Source organism: Propithecus coquereli, unplaced genomic scaffold, assembly GCF_000956105.1.
Source record: "Propithecus coquereli isolate 6110/MARCELLA unplaced genomic scaffold, Pcoq_1.0 Scaffold14, whole genome shotgun sequence".
Classification (NCBI taxonomy): Eukaryota; Metazoa; Chordata; class Mammalia; order Primates; family Indriidae; genus Propithecus; species Propithecus coquereli.
The window spans coordinates 746649-766133 of record NW_012138302.1 but is presented as its reverse complement, the minus strand read 5'-3'; the positions used below and the strand labels follow the sequence as shown (position 1 = coordinate 766133).

The window sequence follows — 19485 nt, the reverse complement described above, 5'->3', positions numbered from 1 at the left end:
GGAATTCTGGTACTCACTATTATTCTGAATGTTATTTTCCTTTTTCAAGACAACCTGCCTTGTTTCTTTGATTCCAAATTATAATTGCAAACTCAGATTCTTACAGCTAGAAAGGCAGATTAGATGTCATCTATTTCAAAAATCAGAATTTTTCAGATTAAAAAATGCAGGCTAAGAAAGTTGTTTTTGTTTTTTTTTTTTTGTCCTGGGGTATTAAAACTATTAAAACTATTAACAGTAATTAGCAATGGTGTCAGATATAAAACCATAATTCCAGATTTTAACTGGATACCCTTTCCATTGTGTGACTCTCCTACTTCCCTGTATTTTGTTCATCATAAATTTCCAGGTCATCAGCTATTTTGACAAATTAGATTGCTTGTAGAAATGCCTCTTAAGTCATAGGTGATCTCTGCGGCAGCAGTGGATTGCAGAGGTTGATTTTCAACTTGAAGACCCATTACCAAGCAAGTAACTCAGCATTTTAAGGGAGAAAAGGAAAGGTCAATTAGACCATTCGGGTTATATTTACTTACACAAATTTGTTTCTTTTGGGAAAAAGAAGACACAACAAAAGAAATTCCTACATTGCAGCAAGTTGGTTGGCTTTTGTAAAATTGACATTGACTCGTAACTCATGTTTCCTTTTGCGCTGGGCCTTCTAAGAAGTTCGGAACCAAATCATGAGCAATCCTTAGCGAGCATCTTTTAGCATTGTTTGTTTGTAATGACACTCCTTCCCAGCTTCATGTTCTTTTCTACCTTCATTTTCCCTTTAGGTGTACTTCCTTAATTATATCATTTTTACTGACGTCGTTTCAGAAGTCATTTCAAAATTATTCTGAAATAAGATATTATGCAAACAAAAAGCAAAACCATTTTTAAATGCTTTTTTCAATGTACCTGCTGGTATAGGTACATGCCCCTTTTTAAAAACCTGTTAACCTTTATTGAATGACCAGTTTATTCTCATGTTTTAGTCAGTGTCCGTTGTAGAAAGGCTCCATATTATCCACTGTGAGTTTATGACATACTAATAACATAACATAAATAATTTTAAGACTTAGAAATTTCCTTAGCTGTATAAATCAACATTGCCCTTGAATCTCTTTTGAGTTCAATTTTATCCATAAAGCATATCTTTCTGTAGTTTTTGACAGATATATTGATAATTCAAAATAGAAATTATATGTATATTGTTTCATTGACCTTAAAGTATTTCCACATAGGGCCGGGCGCGGTGGCTCACGCCTGTAATCCTAGCTCTCTGGGAGGCCGAGGCGGGCGGATTGTTTGAGCTCAGGAGTTAGAAACCAGCCTGAGCTCTACTAAAATTAGAAAGAAATTAATTGGACAACTAAAAATATACAGAAAAAATTAGCCGGGCATGGTGGCGCATGCCTGCAGTCCCAGCTACTTGGGAGGCTGAGGCAGGAGGATCGCTTGAGCCCAGGAGTTTGAGGTTGCTGTGAGCTAGGCTGACGCCACGGCACTCTAGCCGGGGCAACACAGTGAGACTCTTGTCTAAAAAAAAAAAAAAAAAAAAAAAGTATTTCCATATAATTTTAAAGAATCCTCAAAATAGTCCTGCCAGCTTCATAGTGTTGGCCCTACTGCAAATGTGTGAAAACGAAATTCCACAGAGGTCCTATGACTTGAAGGCTACAAGGCAGCGAAGTGATAATGCCAGAACTTGACTGTGAGTCTCTTCATTCTCAGTCCAGGGAGCTGCTATTGCAAATCGCCGCAGCTTCCAAGCTACTAAAAATCAATACCACCTTCTCAGAACAACACAGAGCTTCTTATGAAGCTGACCTCATCCTGTTCCTTGCCTTATTAACATTAAACATTGACAGCTGAGAGAATGGAGTGAGGCTCACAGCACCTACCCATTACTAACAATGGTCCTAAATTGTGTTTACATTGAGAGAAGGCCAGCCGCCTTTTAAAATTTTAAGGCCTGGACTTTGGAGGGGAGCTTCTCAGCATTGCATATTTAAAACTTGCATAGGTACTTTCAGTTTGTATAGAAAGAAGCTTTTCAGAAAATTCCCTTTACACATGCACATTCTCTATTACGATGTAGTTTAGCATATGAATTCAAAGGACACAATTCTTTTGAAATAAAGTAGTTTTAAAGCTAAATCAAAAATATGAAATATTTCCCCACATTTCCACTCTTGCTCATCCCCCGCATCAATTCTCCATGCAGCAGCCAGCAAAGTCCGATCTGCATATAACTCAGACCATGTCGTTCTGCTCTTCTTCTTCAGTGGCTTGCTGAAATCTTTACCCCGGCTCTGCGAGATCTGGCCCTGACCTACCTGGCCAGCTTTCTACCATTCCCCTCTTGACCATTCCTCGGGCCAAGTGGCCTTCTTCTTTCTCTTTGAAATGACCGTGCTTGTTTCCGCCTCACAGCCTGGCCTTTGTGTTCGTTAGTCCTTCTGTGCAGCACACACTTCCCCCAGGTCTTTGCAGAGCCCACTCCTTTCATTCATTCCTGTCTCTGCTCAATGTCAAATCCTCACAGAGGTGCTCCTGACTCCACCAAAAGTATTGCCCCTTCACCTCTCCTGTTCTTCTGTTTCCTCCCCCTGCTTATTTTTCCTCACGGCAGGATCACTGGCTCATTTCTACTGAATGTGCATTTACTCTAATCTGCCTCCCCTCCCAGATGTCAGCTCCACTGAGGGCAGGGACCGCATTTACTGCTCTGTCCCTAATACTTACAGCAGTTTCTGCACAATGAATATTTTGTTTCAAGTCATAAAGTCGTACTTTATAATTAGAAATAAAATATGTACTTTTGACTAAGCACGAACCAAAACCCCAAGTACAGACTGAGAACATTCTGCAAAGTGCAGTTTTAACAAAGGAAAAGAATGAGCTGTCAGAAGGAATGAGAAGTTAAATGAAGAAAGTGAAAGTTGAGCTGAACTTGACTGGAAACAGGGCATTACAGAGGCTAAGGGGAAGAAGAGAAATAAGGGGAGAAGGAGAATAAGAATAAAATTAAAACTAGGAAGGTCACTGAAGGCCAGCTTCTGTGTTACAGGCGACAGAGTACCAGACAAAACCAAATTCTGTAACTAGCAGTGAAGAGGGGTTTGGTACCGGCACAGTGCTGTCGAGGTCGTTACTCTGTAACCGAGCTTTGGGACCCTTTCGTGATGATGGCAGGCACTCGGCTGAAAGGCTGCAGAGGGCCCCTGAGATGGAAAGTTAACGGCAAAGTGCATGCGATGATGTGGCTTTTATCTAGTAATTGTACTAGCGAAAGATTGAAGTGTTCATTGTGCAGAGACCGTAAACAGAACAGGCACGTAAGACACGGGCCCAAATCATTTTCAAAGATCAGGTTTACTAGAATCTAAAACGAAGTTAATTCTGGAAGAGTCACCAAAAGAAAATATTCAAAGAGAGATGAGCAGGCAAGGGGAGCAGGAGAGACAGGGGTTTCACACTCACGTGCACAACAACGAGTGATGTTGTAAGGGGAAAACAAGAAGAAATCTGAAAATAGAAGGAAAATTGCATATTCACCCCTCCAAACACACACGCACACATACACTCACACATATGGCAAGACACAGATGAATATGTCTACATGGAACCAATTAAAGAGCTCTTGATAACGATTTGATAACTGTGAATTCAAAGCGGAATTCCTGGGGTCCAGAACAGGTCGGATCACAAATTAGTTGAGTGGTCTTATGTGAGTCACTTCACCCCTGCAATCCTCACTTTTTCTCATGGGTAAATGAGAAGATTTAACTAAATGATTCATAAAGTCCACTCCAATTCTAACAATCCCTATATTTTAATAAATTAGTGGCATTGATTCGGGCCATGTGAAGTAAGTCAGAACTGTAGCTCCGAAAGATTGACTCATTTTTTTATTCTGCTTGTAGTTAATCAAATGTCCTTCATTCATCATCCATCTATCCTTCATTCAACAAACATTTATTGTGTGATTACTATATACTAAGCACCACTCTAGGAGTTCCAATAAGAAATAGTAAAAAGTCCCTGCCCTTAAAGAATTCAATAATAATCCCCTACCAAAGGGTTTTGACATGGTAATTTTTAAAGGTTAATTTGTTTTCAGGACTTCGGTAAGAGTCATTTGGTCAACAGAAATAGATTCATTCATTTGCCATCATGGATATCTCTATGTATACATGCTTGTATCTGTGTTCTCCTGAGAATCACACTGGAATTTTTTTCGGCAAACTTTGTAGACATATGTATATAAAGTATGTATGCATGAGTATATATATTCATGTTTTTGCAAGGCATTGTAGTCCATCAACTATGCTGAGAGTGATAAACATAGTTTATAGCTCAGTGGATTCACAGGACTTTAGCCCCATTAGGTCCCACGCTCGGGCGTGAATGAAGGGATACTACTGCTTGTGAGAGCATCTTCAAGAAGCCTCCGCATCCATTGAGGTGAGCCTGCCTGGGCGCTCACACCGAGCACAGCCTCCTCCCAGGCAGTTAAACAGCACATTCACCCCCTTAAGAGCCTGTTTGGTTCTGATTCTGATGCCCTTTTATTGGAGAATGAGGTCATTTCTCATTCCTTTCTCCCTTTGACAAAGGTCTTCATCACTTGGAGCTTCTTTTAGCAGTTCTCTCTGGCAATTTGTCTTCTTATTCCACTGATTTACCACCTATTCCTAGCATTCACTCATTCAATTTTGTCAGGAATTTATGATTCACTGTGAAGCTCTTATTATCAGAAAGACATCCAAAGAAGGCCACTTTGGTTATGGAATTTATGCCTCCTTTTTTAAGGAATGAAGAAAGACACCAAAAAGGGCCTGTGTTCTTTAACTCAATGACTACCTACTAAAGCAAAAACTCCCACTTATTTATTTAAGAGCCAGATGGTCATTTCATCCTGTTCTGTTCTACCTACTAACCCAGAGATATATGGTTTTAAAGAGAAACCTAAAGCAAAATTTTAAAAAATCATTATAATTTGTTTCATTTAAAAATAAAAATAAAATATACAAAAACTGGATAATAGGTGAATTATTATTCCAGTATAAATTATGTTTCCTTCTTATTTCGTTAGAGATGCTTAAAAATAGCATTCCCGATGGCAGATATGGAAATATGCTGCTCAGGTCTGCCTTCAAGGAAGGACTTGCCCTCCAGCTGCAAGGAATGTGGTCAGCAGACAGCCCTCATCCACTGCGCCTTCCTGGTCTGCCTCAGCTCCAAAGAGCCAGGGTGCTACTCTCCCCGGGGCTGCCCCCAGCCAGTGCCTGGACAAGGGAGGGGTATAAGAGGAGGGGCTTTTTGGCCCAAAGCAGGGCACTCTGATGGGTTCAGACCTGTCGGGAATGAGGATTTGGGTTGTGCCGCCAGGTCAGCTGTGGAGAACAGCAGGGGTGGTGGCTGAGGGTAAGGGGGCCCTGGGAAGTTGAGTGGAGGGATTTGAGCACCAGTTGTTACCCTGAGACCAACTTTAGTTGTGGCCTCTACAGCTTGTCCCACCACCCTCTCTTTTCTAGGTTTCTCTCAGGAAGAGATCCACCAGAGTCGCGGAGGATTTGATGCCAAAATATATGTGGAGAAGGAGAGCCAGGGAGTACAAGGGGTGGACTGTGAAAGACACTGAAATGTGCCCTCCAGATCCCTCTTCAGGGAATACATTTCTGCCCAGATGTAGACAACAGCCGGTATCAGAGAGCCTCCAATCACTGGTTTCCTCAGAGTTTTTCTTAACTGCAGAGAACAAGGCCTCCTTCTTCCTGGGTGGCTGGCATCCAATGACTGAGCAAGGTGGACCTATAAGGTCCTGTCCTTTTCAGCCCAGTGTGGGTCAGTGTTTGCCCTAGGGCTCCCACAGGGTTGGCGGAGACCTTGCCAGCCCTGAATCATGGTCTGAAATCTCCCTTTCCCTTTCTTTCATAAACATTTTGCTTGTCTAAGGATCTGCTCCCAGGGAACACAACCCGAGGCCCTTTCCCTCTCCCCACCCACACGTAATAATGCCTCTTACTTTGCCTGTTCACCTCTTATGCTAGAGGGACAAGGAATGGTCAGGTGGCTGTCAGCCAGGGGTCTAACAGTCAGTTTGAGGAGTTGGAAAGGGCAGAAATAAAATTATTTCAGTGCTTTTTCACTTTTCATCTCAGTCTTCAGCTGCAGGTACCATCATAAATGGCACGGGAGACTTTGATGATCTGATGTATGCCTTGCTGCTTAGGTTAATAGATAGATCTTTTAAAAACACAAATCCATTTGCAGATGTTATGAGGGTACTGGCTGGTTAAAGAAATTTGGCAGTGAATGCTTTAGTGAAGAAAATAATGGCCCATTAATTTACCTGCTTTACAAATACAGATGTTCACATGTCAGAATCACATAAATTATATTTTTAAAAAACTAAAATAAAGCAGTTATTCTGATTAATGCTACCTCAAGATTTGGGAGGGAAAGGTAGGAATGCTACTCTTACCATTATCCAAAATATATTTTTTAAAATATTTGGACTTCCATCTAACATTCTCTTCACATTGAATATCACCATCCCTTCCTCTTTTTCAACCCCTTAACCATTACCCACTCCCATCCCTGTTCCTGGTATTCATTCTCTTTATAATCAAGCTTAGCCCTGTCCTTCTTGGCCTGACATGCAGATTTCTGGAGACTGGCTTAAAGTGCTGGCTTGGATCCAGGAGCAGGGCAGAGAGGAGGGTGGCCAAGCTAGCTGGTTCAGGCACTTCTGCAGTGTAGCTGAGAACCCAGAGACAGAGCAGAGCTTCTATCACCCTGGACTTTTCTACTGTACACAAAATATTCCACCTGTGGCTGGAGAAGGCTGATCTCCTCTCCCTATGTTTGTTTCTTCATTTGTATATTGAGGACATTCATGGGCACAGGCTTGTTGTGAAGCTTAAATGAGATGGCAAGTAAGAAAGGGACTAGCACAATGCTTGGCACACCAAGCTGCTCAAAAAGTGGATATGTTTGTTCATATATATTTGTTCATTCATTCCTGCTCTTATGTCAGGAAGTAATGAAGATACAGCAAATGTTCATATCTGAGCCCACACACCTGTTACAGATAGCAAGGTAAAAAGAGAGGGCATCCTTTCGGAGGCAGGATTTCCTTATGGACTGAAGCTGTTTTACTCTCGCTGCTCTACTCTAAAACTGCCCCCCAACCCTGGAGATTCCAAGCTCTCCCTTATAATACTCCAAGGTGCTCCCAGTTCCACAGGGATAGTAAATAGCACTCAAGTAGCCCACCCCAACTGTCTTTAAATGAAAAACAACCACAGAAACAAAAAACCTTCATAGCCTTTAAGAGTTTGGATGGCACCTACTACGATCAAATATGCAAAATAAGATGTTACTGGTTTGCAAATTCTAGTCATTATGTATTTTTCATTTGCTATTTACTGATTATTTACCATAAGCTGGGAACTGTGCACTTTACATGCATTCCTTCAATTCACCTGCCTTATCATCCTGTGAGATAGAGAAATGGAACTTAGAGGAGTTATGTAACTAGCATGAAGTCACACAACTAGTCAGCAGTAGATTCACTGTAAAGTTAACACAGCTTAGGCTTTGGCTCCTTTGCTTGGCATGGGTCGCTTCTAAGGCCATGTAAGAAACCCTGGCATTGTGTTTCCATGGTTATGTTTGTGCTAAATATGCAAAAGTAAGATATTTTAATAGAAATCAGTTAAGGCTGTTTTCTCTTTTCTCTCCAACTTCCTCACACCCCCCCTCGTGGCATTGGAGCAGCCATGGACGTTTCCAGGAGATGGCTAAGGGCAAGTTGAGTTGAGGATACGTTTACTTTGGGTTTAGTGATGTACTTACATTTGGTTAAGTTATCACGGGCCACTCCTGTGTAGGAATTCACTGTGCCAACACACCTAGCATCATGACATGGGATGTAGGACCAGAAGTTGCATCACAGAATGGATCTGACCTACAGCAGCCAGCACTAGGAGTATGCAGGTAAGAGAGGAAAGACAAGGTTTAAGGTGTGTGGAGTCAAACGCTACTCTATGGAAAATCCCTCCAAATCTTACATTTGACATATGGGAGGAGTTTAATCCAGGTTTTCCCAAATTTGCCAACAGTTCTAAAAATTTATGTGGCATTACCAATAATGACTTATGGAGCCCAAAGGCACTTATCTTTTTTCTTTTTTTTTTTAAGAGATGACATCTCACTTTGTCACCCAGGCTGGAGTGTAGTGGCGTGATCATAGCTCACTACAGCCTTCAACTCCTGGGCTCAAGTGATCCTCCCACCTCAGCCTCCCAAAGTGCTTGGGATTACAGGCGTGACCCACTGCACCTGGTCCCAAAGACACTTTTCTAAGCAATCATTAAGAAAGATTATATCAATTGCTAGAGGAAAGACTGAATCCTCCTTTTATTTTTACAATAGAAAATGATATTGGAAAAAACATTGTCATAAATAGAGGTGACTTAAGAATTACCTGGCAAAAAATATAGAACAGAATGTATTATGTATAAGTCATGCAGTATATATAACTGTCGAATAATTAGTCAATAAAATATTGCTATTTTTCTGAATACTGAGATGTTTCGGGCATTTGTTAGCTTTTGAAGTTTTCTAAAATTTTGTTTTGATTTATTTTTCTCTCTAAATAAAAATTTTGTTTGCTCCTAATTTTAGTTTCATATTTTGTATTATTTAGAAAGTTTCTCAGATATGATCAACCCCTGCAGCTAGTAAGTGGCAGAGCCAGAATTCAAAACCAGGTCTGTCTGATTTAAAAGCCACTCCTTGCTACAGTTTTTTCTTCTCATTTTTTAATAGCTTAGTCCTGGTGGCCCCTACCGTTGCTTCCATGATCCTCTGTTCTCCCTTTCCATTGAAACCCCTTCCCAATGCCCAGAAAATATTATTAGTTCATTTCTTTTTATCTTCTCACCAAATGAAGTGGTGATTTCTTGCTAACAATTCCATTTCCCTGACAATTATCTCCTCTGGGGGCATTCCTTATGCCATTTGTCCAAATTCTTAAAACTAGGATAGTAAGCTCCTTGCTCCCTACACCATCCCTAGACACAGCTAACCGCAAGAATGATTTCCTACCTTTTCCAAATGTCTTAACACTTGTTTTATGGTGTCCTTTACAGCTATGTTCCTTAGTAATTTTAGCATCTTCCACTCTTGGCCTCTCTGTTCCTTGACCTTCTCAATACATACAGCCTTCATCTCTACTCCATTTGGGCCACTGACGGGCATGACTGAGTCCTGCAACTCAGCATCTTAAAATAGTGCTGCGTCCAAGATCTACGAAACAAAAATTCCCCTTCTCCCATCCTAGGGAGTGGCTAGAGTGAGCAAAGGGAAATTTTCATTCTTTAATTATCATAAAGTTACTAATCACCTTCCTAGTGAAGAGCAATAAGCTGGTTTCTTTTCTTCCAGGTGGGTTCTTGCTACTTCAAATCTTTTAAATCTTAAATGAACTTGACCTTTTTTTCAGTCACTTACATTTGTTTACCTATGACATTCTGTAAAGAACTTTAATCCAATCTTTTTCTCCCTCCTCAGCAATTACCCTACTAGCATTCACTTCCTGAACAAAGTCTTACCTCTTACTTTACAGGAAAGATTGAGGGTACCTGCCATCTGGGCTTCTCTTCCCTTCTGAACAGTTTGACTTCAGAGCTCTCATCTGTCCCATCTATCTCAAAGAAAAAGATTCTTTTCCAAGGCATCCTTTGCTGTGCCACTCCACCCTTTGTGGTACCTTGTGGTATCTATTATTTTTGTATTTTCTATCACTCCTTCTCGCTGGATTCTTTCCCTATGTCTAGATTGTGCTTTCTGTCCCTCACTTGAAATGATTAACCAATTTTAAGTGGCATCCTCTAGGATTGAAGGTGTAACTTGGACCTCAAAGATGTCAATCTTTCCAATCCTAATTAAAGATCAGGGAGGATGCAAAGATGTTAAGGGAGACTTTAACAAGGTTCCAGAGTGCAGAAAAATATAGGGACCTATCCAATTTCAAGATAACCTACATTAGGGTAAGCAATAGAAATGTCTCCAAAGTGGGGATGGTTATCCCACTGATTTTTAGGTTTCAGGGACATAGAGCTGGGTCATCAGGAAAGAGGGTCCCAAAATTACTGCATGATTTCTTCTCTGAGAAAGATTCTTGATTACTGGCCAAGGTGCATAAACCCCTTGGAGGAAAAAAGCACGATAGGGAGAGGAGCAGCACTATGCGCAAGCATCTTAGTCTCAGAAGAATAGTTATGTATCCATGTGCCATTTTTTAAAACAGTGAATAATGGAAGGGTATTTGAAATTCATGCAATCCAGAGGTGACCAACAATCCGTGGGCTATATTTTGCTCACAGTTGATTGGACCTAAGCAATGGCTGCCCCTTCAGATGGGGTTTGTGTCTCCAGTTCATCATCATCCCTATCTTTCATGCAGTAGGCACTGACAACTTCTGACTTATGCCAATCTTCTAATATTACAAATGATAGAACTGAGACACCAGGAATTTATGCAGTGATTCCAAGGTCCCGTAGATAGTCAAAGATAATGTTTGACCTAATTCCTAGAGCTGTGTCCAAATACCACATTGCTTCTCAAAGTTGCATGCACTTAACATTTTTTTTTTCACTTAACATTTTTGATGTGCAGAAATGAGGAGCCCAATCTTAATGTAGGTACAGAACACAAGTAACACTTTTTGCCATTGTTAGCTTTGGAACTATACTTTTGGAATAATGTGATTTGCTCAGGAAGTCTCATCACCGGGCAGATCAATAGCTCTGACCTACTTGATTATGTAACTTGCAATTGTGCTTCCATTATAAAACTCATTACCTAATACAGCAAGAAAAAAAATCCTCACTTGTTTTCTTAGAATCTTTTCTCAAATTATACATGCCAAGGGTCAAGGCTTCTTACCAATCTTATAGTAACATTTTTTGGCTTTTGATCAGGTAAAGAAAAAGAAAGAGACTATAACTCTTGATTCTGTAATTCATTCTCATATTTAATTAAATATCCTGCGTTGACATTTAGACAACCTTATGTGTGCTGTTCTGGGAATTATTTATTTCTTTAGCATCTTTATACATTTTATTTGTTGCTACCCTGAGAGGTAAAAAGAAGGGAGAGTTCTCCATTCCAAGTCATGGCACAGGCCCTATCCTCCCCTTCCTACCCTTCTTCTTTCTTTCTCCCCTTTCTTCCCTTCTCTCCCTTGCATCTTTTTTTTTTTTTTTTTTTTGAGACAGAGTCTCACTCTGTTGCCCAGGCTAGAGTGCCGTGGCATCAGCCTAGCTCACAGCAACCTCAAACTCCTGGGCTCAAGTGATCCTCCTGCCTCAGCCTCCCTCTCCCTTGCATCTTTTCCTTCCTCTTCGCTTACTATCCATGAACTTCTCTTCCTTTCCTTTCTCCTCCTTTTCCTTTTTCCCCTTCCTTTCTCTTTCCATTTCTTCTCTCCCCTTCCTCCTCTTCTTTAATCATTTATAGGTTGTACACTGCATACTAGCCATTGTACAAGAAAAGTTCAAGTGAAGGGAGATTAATAAAAAGCAAGGGCAGATGAATGAGTGCGTAAATGATAATGCAGAAGTGTAAGGCATACACAGCAGACACTGCCAGTGCTCCTCCCTGATTCTCTCAGATCCCTTCACCATACTGCAGCCTGGCTTGCAAAGGCAGCACCAGCATCTTTGTTGGAGAGCTGCCCTCAGGCTTCCAGAACCCTCTATGCCTAAACCAGCAGGGCCTCTGTAGGTACAGGGGTAGCCCATAACCAATGACTAATCAGTGTATTACTGTAAATACCCAGATTTTACCTTCTTGGCTAGGGTAATTTTGAGTACTTAGTTTTCACAGTTTACCAGATTTTGGTTGTGAGATAGTAATTATCTGTTATCCGTGATGATGGTTGACTTAATAACAAATCTCTTAATGGTTGCCTTCTCTCTCTGATTGCTTCCTCCCTTATGTACCCATGTTCCTTGCACCTCTCAAAAGAGTCATATCCTTGGCTCAGAGTTTGCTTTAGGGGAAAACCCAGACTGAGATAGCACAACTTACACCCTCCAGAACCTCTTTTCCAATGCAGAAAAAATATGCAAATAATTATAAGACTAAAGTCATATGGGAACTTGGCAGAAAACAATTCCACCTGGCACAGTTGGATAAAGTGTCAATTTAGGAGCTGACATTTGAACTGGGTCTTAAAAAATAGGAGTTTGCCAAGTGAAGATGGTGAGATGTGATAATGCTAACAGCTAAACACTTTACACCTGTTTTCTTCTTTGATTCTCATGAACGTTTTATAAGGCAGGTGCTTTATTATATCCTAATTTTTACAAATGAGAAAACTGGGATTTGGAGAAATTAATCAATCTTTATAAGGTTATTTTGCCTGTATATGGCAGAACTAAGATTTAAACCCAGTGCCAGATGCCTCCAGAGACATAGCTCTTTGTGACTCTATACCACATACGGGAAAGAAAATAGGCTTTTGAGACAGATCTTAGCTTGAATCCTCTCTCATATTAGCTGTGGGTCCTCAAGTAGAAATTAATCTCTAAATCTGTAATCTCAACTGAAATTGAGGATAATTACTCTGAAGAAGGCTTGTTATAAGCTTTAACTGAAATATAACATGTAAAGTACCTAGTTCAATGCTTGTCCTAGAGTAGACACTCAAAAAATAGGGCAGTAGTTGCTGCTGTGACTATAATAACAATTCCAGGCAAGTAAGAATTTTGCGTGTTTCTAAACACCAGCTTCTCTCACTCCCCAACATGGCCGAGTGTAGTACTTATGATGAAAAGTAGTGAGGAATGAGGCTCCAATCGAACTTTAGGACCTGATATTTAAAAGATATGTACGTCAAGCTAAGGAGGTTGACTTAATCAACCTGGTTCTCTGATGGCAGAGAACCATCAAAGGTTTTTATGCAGGGATGAAGATGACACATTTAGATGTGCATTTGGAGTTAGATAGGGATGGGGTTGACATGTTCAGACATGTGTGGTTTTTTATGGGGGGGACCAGTGCCTGGATGATAGATTGATCACCAAGAATGATAGATTGGAGGACTGTGGGCCTGGGGACAGGAAAATCTTTCAAGAACCTTTTGGGTCTGCTGTAGAATTTGTCCCATTCTCATTGCTTTTCAACATTGTCAAAGCACAAAAAAGCATTAAGTGTGAGTGAACTTAAGGTGTGTGTATGGTGAAGGAGAGAGGAGAGAGAGAGAGAGAAAGGAAGGTACTTTGAAACAGCAGCTTCCCTCCTTCAGTCAGTACCACTCAGGCTTAATGCTCTTCAACTCATGGTGGTCACTGAAGATCTACACACTTGGGTTCCACAGCAGGGGACAGACCTTCCAGGTGATACCTCTCATTTTACCCACAAACCTCTGTCCTGGTCCTTTGGTCTAGTACTTCTAACACCTATTCAGAGTTTTCCTCCAGCCTCAGTTTGCCGATCTGTAAATGGGAAATAATAACTTTCCTGCTCTTCTCATGGAATAAAATGAAATCTGACTGTATATATTGCAAATCACTTTAAAAACATCGTGTATTATAGCTTTTAGTGAGACAAAACTGCTTTTCTACTCCAATAAAGAGTCTCCGTCCGTTTGATGTTAATAATTATTTCTGTGAGATGAAGTGTTGGTTCACAGAACCTAAATAACTATTCAGTCAAATCATTGCTTTACCTAAAATTTGCAATCACTGCTTTTCTATTTAATCATGTAGCAGAGGCCTAAAAGAGATTGCAAAGATCATTTAATTCAACTCTACCTTAATTGTATTAGAAAACAAGTCATTCAACCTTGGCTTCTTTGACTCATAAAGTTGCCAAATTTGTTATCTGTTCATATCTGGTTTTATTACTTTACTTTCTTAAAACAATTTCTCCAATAATAACAACTGTTCCTTCCACATTCATAATAAGTAGAATAGCAACTTCATCTGATTCATTTAGTTCTCCAGTTTATGTCATTCTGAATCTCTATTTAAATGCTGGATTTTATTACCTACAAGATACTGAAGTAGATTAATTCCTGGTCTTAGGGCTTCTGCTTGCACTGTTCCATCTTGACTTATCATCACTCTTTCTATCTTCCAACCCACTGCCTAAAAAATAGGGGAAACTGGATGTGGGGAATATGGGAACTCTCTGTACCATCTCCACAGCTTTTCTGTAAATATATAACTACTCTAAAATGAAAAATTTCATTTTAAAAAAGAGATAATTCCAATTTAAAAAATAGTATGTGCAAAATTTAGATGTGGATGCTAGTCCTCTAGTCCTCTGTGTGTGTGTGTGTGTGTGTGTGTGTGTGTGTGTGTGTATGTGTGTGTGTTTATGTGAGAGAGAGAGAGAGAGGGAGAAAGAGAACAAGAAAGGTAATGGAATCCCAGTGACTTGGGAGGCTGAGGTCAGAGGCTCACCTGAGGCCAGGAGTTCAAGACCTCTCTGGGCAAGATACCCAGACCCTGTCTCTAAAAAAAATTAAAAATTAACCAGGCATGGTGGTGTGCAGCTATAATCCCAGCTGCTTGGGAGTCTGAGGCAGAAGGATGGCTTGAGCTCAGGAATTGAAGGTTACTGTGAGCTATGATCATGTCCCTGCACTCCAGCCTTGGTGACAGAGTGAGACCTCATCTCTCTTTTAAAAAAAAAAAAAGGTAAAGGGAGATAGGTTGGGCTGAACTGGTCTAAAAAGGAGTATATCAAGGTGAAATTGGCAAGCAATCCTCTAAGGAAATCCATGTCTAACTATGGTAGCCAGCTCCAAGATGGCCTCTAATGAGCCACATCTCTGGTGTAGACTCCTTCCACATTAAATCAGGGCTGTCCCTGTGTGACCAATAGAATATGGTTGAAATGGTGGTGTGTGACTAGTTTTCACCTTGGTTTTTTGGATCACTAATGCCAGAGAAAACCAGCCACCATAAACAAACATACTCAAACAGCTCTATGGAAAAGCCTTCGTAGAGAGAAACTACTCCCCTGCTAACAGCCAGGCCCAATGAACCTGCTAGCCACGCAAGTGAACTATCTTGGAAGTGGATCCTCCCCTTCCTTTGGGTGACTACAGCCCAGTTGGCATCTGACTGCAACTGAATGAGAGCAGGGGTGACCCATCTGAGCTCTTCATCACTTCTCGATCCCCAGAAACCATGGAAAATAATAAGTGATCATTGTTTTAAGTTATTAAGTTTTGGGGTAATTTATATGTAGCAAAAACTAAAACACTAACGTTTATTGACTGCCTACTATGTGCCAGAAATTCTACTAGGTGCTTTTGTAAATATTATTTATTTCTATATCTAATCTTTTAACATAGGTATATTCATGTCCAGTTTACATATTGTAAAAAATTCAAAGCCAAGAAAATTTAGGTTGCCTACTTCTAAGCAGCAAAGTTTTGAAGCCATCTGACTCTAGGCCAGTGTTCCACCAGGTAAGCTTTGTTTGAGAAAACAGCATGAGGAGAGACTGGAGGGCAGAGCTGGACAGGACACTATAGCAAAGACTTCAGAAAATCCTAGCTTTTACTGTGTGTGTCGGGGGTAGGGGGGAGGGGATGCGGTAGGGGAAGCAGAACTAGGAGAGAAGGAATAAAGGAGGGTAAAGGAAGGAAAGCACTACTTGGATGAGAATAAGTGAAAGGATTTGAAGCAAAACTGGATTTGCCATGAGAGGCAGCTGGGAACTCATGCCAACTAGTAATTTATTACTGAGGGCTCTGTAATGTCCAACTCCATTTTGTAAATGTTAGGGACACTAAAAAAGCAGTGCTGTGTTGGCATATGTGTGACTTGATTAATCCAGAGAGAAAGCACAGATAACAATAAATCTGTTGATGTCTACACTAGGATAGTAGTTATAAAAATACTTTGAACTGAGTTTTATAATCTCTGTTCTAAAGAAAGTTGTTCACTGCATTCAGGAGTTTAGTCCTTCTTTAAATTTTTGCTAAAAAGACCTTCTCTGCCTTTCTTTACCAAGAATCCCCATTCATGTTACTTGTAAACCCCCAGGGGTTCATAAATATTGACATACTTATGATAGAGTGGCATAACTGCATGCATGAGTCAACACCTTGAAATTTATTTCCATAACCTTCAATTTGTAAACCAGAGAACAGTTTGTTTTCTCATCTGTACAGTACAATTTTAGAAGTATGATTGATTAACTCCTTAAGAAGAGAATCTTGTTTTTGGAATCAGGAACAAATGTGGTTCCAGTATAAAAAAGAAAATTATAGGATTGAAGAATTAAAAACTTCTTCTATTGAGAATTTTACCATAACCCATGACTGTATCTCTGGATAGAACTTCTTTTTTTGATATATTATCTTCCTTTAATTAATGAGTATCTGAAGACATCAATCCATGTGGTTATGAAAGGATAACAATATGTATTTTCACTATTTGGAGGACTGGTCATGTATCCTTTTTTTTTAAAAAAAAAATAAAAAACATCTTTTTATCAGCTGCTTGAAAATGATGATTTGTGACCTGATTTCAGAAACAGTTTTTGAGAGGTGTTTATTTCTGTATGCCATTTGGGGATAATGATTACAAACCTTCAAATTAACATAATGAATTTACCTTATCTTTATTTCCTTTATAATATATACCCACAGTTCTGAATTATGTAAGTATTTGATTTTCGTTGTTAACTAACTGGCCTAAAAACTCATCAGTGCACAAATTCATAGGACTTAAAAAAAAGTTTAGTTGGGAAGCTCTTAGCTTTCTGGGCAGTTATACAATCTATAATGTTAGCGGAAACAAAATGTTCCCAGTTGGGAATTATTGTTGGAAAGTTACATAAAAATGAAAAAAATGTAAGATTATAAGATTGAAGATACGTTTTAAAATTCTCAGTGCTTTTTTTTTTTTTTTGGTTTTTTAACTTCATTTGGTATCTGACAATCAGTGGTTTGTTCTCATCCACGTTGACTGTCTGTAGATTTTTGAAAGTGGTAACAGGTACACAGGTAACCAAAGTATAAAGCTTGTTTGGTGAATCTTCATCCTCATTACGTTTTCTGGACAACCGCACACGGATCTGGTATGGGACATTCCTTATTCCTTTGGCCCAGACAGCTTTGTTGAGCCTGGTATCAATGCGCACATCTGGAGTTCCCATCTCCTTCATGGCAAATTTCCTGATCTCTTTGAGTGCCCGAGGGGCACGACTCCATGGACGCGCTTGTGAATGTTGGTGGTGTATTCTCGGGTCACCACTTCGTTGATGGCAGAACGGCCCTTCTTTTTCTCGCCACCCTTCTTTGCGGGAGCCATTCCGCCGGGCCCCCTCAGTGCTTTTTATGAAAAGCTTGTGACAGAACAAATAGGACCTTTAATTTCTAGGCAGCAAGTTTAAGCAGCTGTATTTGTTAAAGTAATGCTAGTTAATTTAAGAGATAAATCCCCATATCTCAGAGGCTTAACAGGAGAGAAGTTTACTTCTCACTTAGGTAAAATCCTGATTGACAAGCAGCTTTCCACCAAATGATTCAGAGATCCAGGTTCTTCTATCCTGTGGCTCTGACAACATCAACATGTTGCTTACAAGGTCACTGTGCTCATTTACAACAAACCAGAAGGGAAGGGGGCAATGAAAATTACACAAGAGAATCTTCGTCGACCAGTCCTAAAAGAATATACATTACCTCTGCTCTCATTCTTTTGGCCACAGTTCAGTCATATGAACACATCTAACTATGAAGGAGGCTGGGAAATACAGTTTACCTTGGTATCCAGAAAGGAGAGGAAATATCGATGTCATCAGCTAGCAATTTCTGCCACAACAGCCAACTGCTTTAGACTTTTTAACATCAATGCTGAAGTCTAAAAAAATAGAAAATTTCTATTTACTAATATTTGGGAAGAAGAAATACAAAATTACTAGCACTAATTTTTCTGAGTTCTCTGATTTGTCATTGTCTAGTCCAGAGGAATGAGAATAAAGCTGTTTCTCTGACTTTGTATAATAATGTTGTTGATAGAATTATTGGGATTTATTTTTTTAAGTTTGGTTAAGCCATATAAACATGAGCTCTTAATCTGTAGAGTGATTTTTGCATATCTCACTGTATCATTATTGACCTAAGTAGAATTCAAGAAGTGGTTTATGACACCGAATGCCTCCCTCTGTGGACGGCTGAGGCCCTTCCTCAGTCATGACAGCACCGAAACACGATGAGCTCATTCTCCTGCCCCTTTCCTTTTTAAAAAAAAATACCAATAGAGATTTTTTTCCATTTTGTCTTGAAATAACACTCTTGAAATCTGTGCTATAATTAAAAGAAGCAGCATTTTTCTGGTAATGGGAATCATGGGAGTGTTCTCAGACCAATTTGTTTCTCTGCTCAAGTTTACCATAAGAGCTGTTTTTGGTACGGGGACTCTCAAGGGAAATCAAGAGAACCTCAGAAACTTGCTCAGAGTTTCCAGGTTAAGTGGAATGGGAAGGCTGTGACAAGTGGCTTTGCCACTTGCAATCTGATGAGCAGCCTGAACCCCCAAAACCAGAAGCATCTTCCTCATCTATCTGCTAATTGGTGCCTCCCATCTTATTTCAACTCAGCCCATCAAAAAGTCAGAACCTTGAATACTCTATTTCATGAAGATGTTAACATTGTAATTCTAAAATTTCTACTTCTCAGATCACTCTGTCTGTAAAAGATTTTTTCCTTTTGAGAACTGCTGCAGGATATTTTATCATAGCACTCACATAGCAATTTTCACTTTTTGCATTTTAGTACTTTTTAGTAAGGCGTTTTAGTACTTTTTTCCTCCCACATTTTAATGATAATTAAGACATCTGTCCAAAAGAAACACAGAATCATCATCTTGACAAATTAGCTATTTTATTTCTCATCCTTATCTATATGTATTTAGGGTCTTATTGTTATTGTTGTTGATATTAATATCTGTTAACTTCTTCTTACCTCTTTCAGTGCCCTAAAGAGCCTGGTTTTGAACAGAGTTAGTATTCAATAGATGTTTACTGACAAATATTTATTGAGCTCCTACTGTATGCTAGGCAGTGTTCGGGGTTATGGGAGACAATGATAAATGAGACATAAATTCTGCCTCAAGTAGCTTATATTCTAAGAGTGGGGCAAAGAGGATAGATAATAAGATGTAAAGATATATATTAGATAGTGATATAAGTGTGGGGAGTTGACACTTGAATGGTAAGAAGGATGCAGCTGTGCGAAGACACAGGGGAAGAATGTTCCAAGCAGGAAAACAGCAATTGCTGAAGGTGCAGGTTTGGTGAGTTCCAGGTCACTACAAAGGCCATTGTGCCAAAGGAAATAGAAAGAGAAGTAAGGAAAGAGATAAGGTGGGAGAAGATAATGCGGAACTTCAGAGTCCTCATAGATGATATTAAAGAACTTATCCAAGAAGCCATAGAAAGTTACTAAGCAG

General features: G+C 39.8%; 1 pseudogene; it reads right to left on the bottom strand.

Annotated features, from left to right (window-relative positions):
- Window positions 1-3030: 3030 nt before the first annotated feature.
- Window positions 3031-17350, bottom strand: LOC105806236 (annotated as a pseudogene).
- Window positions 17351-19485: the final 2135 nt, after the last annotated feature.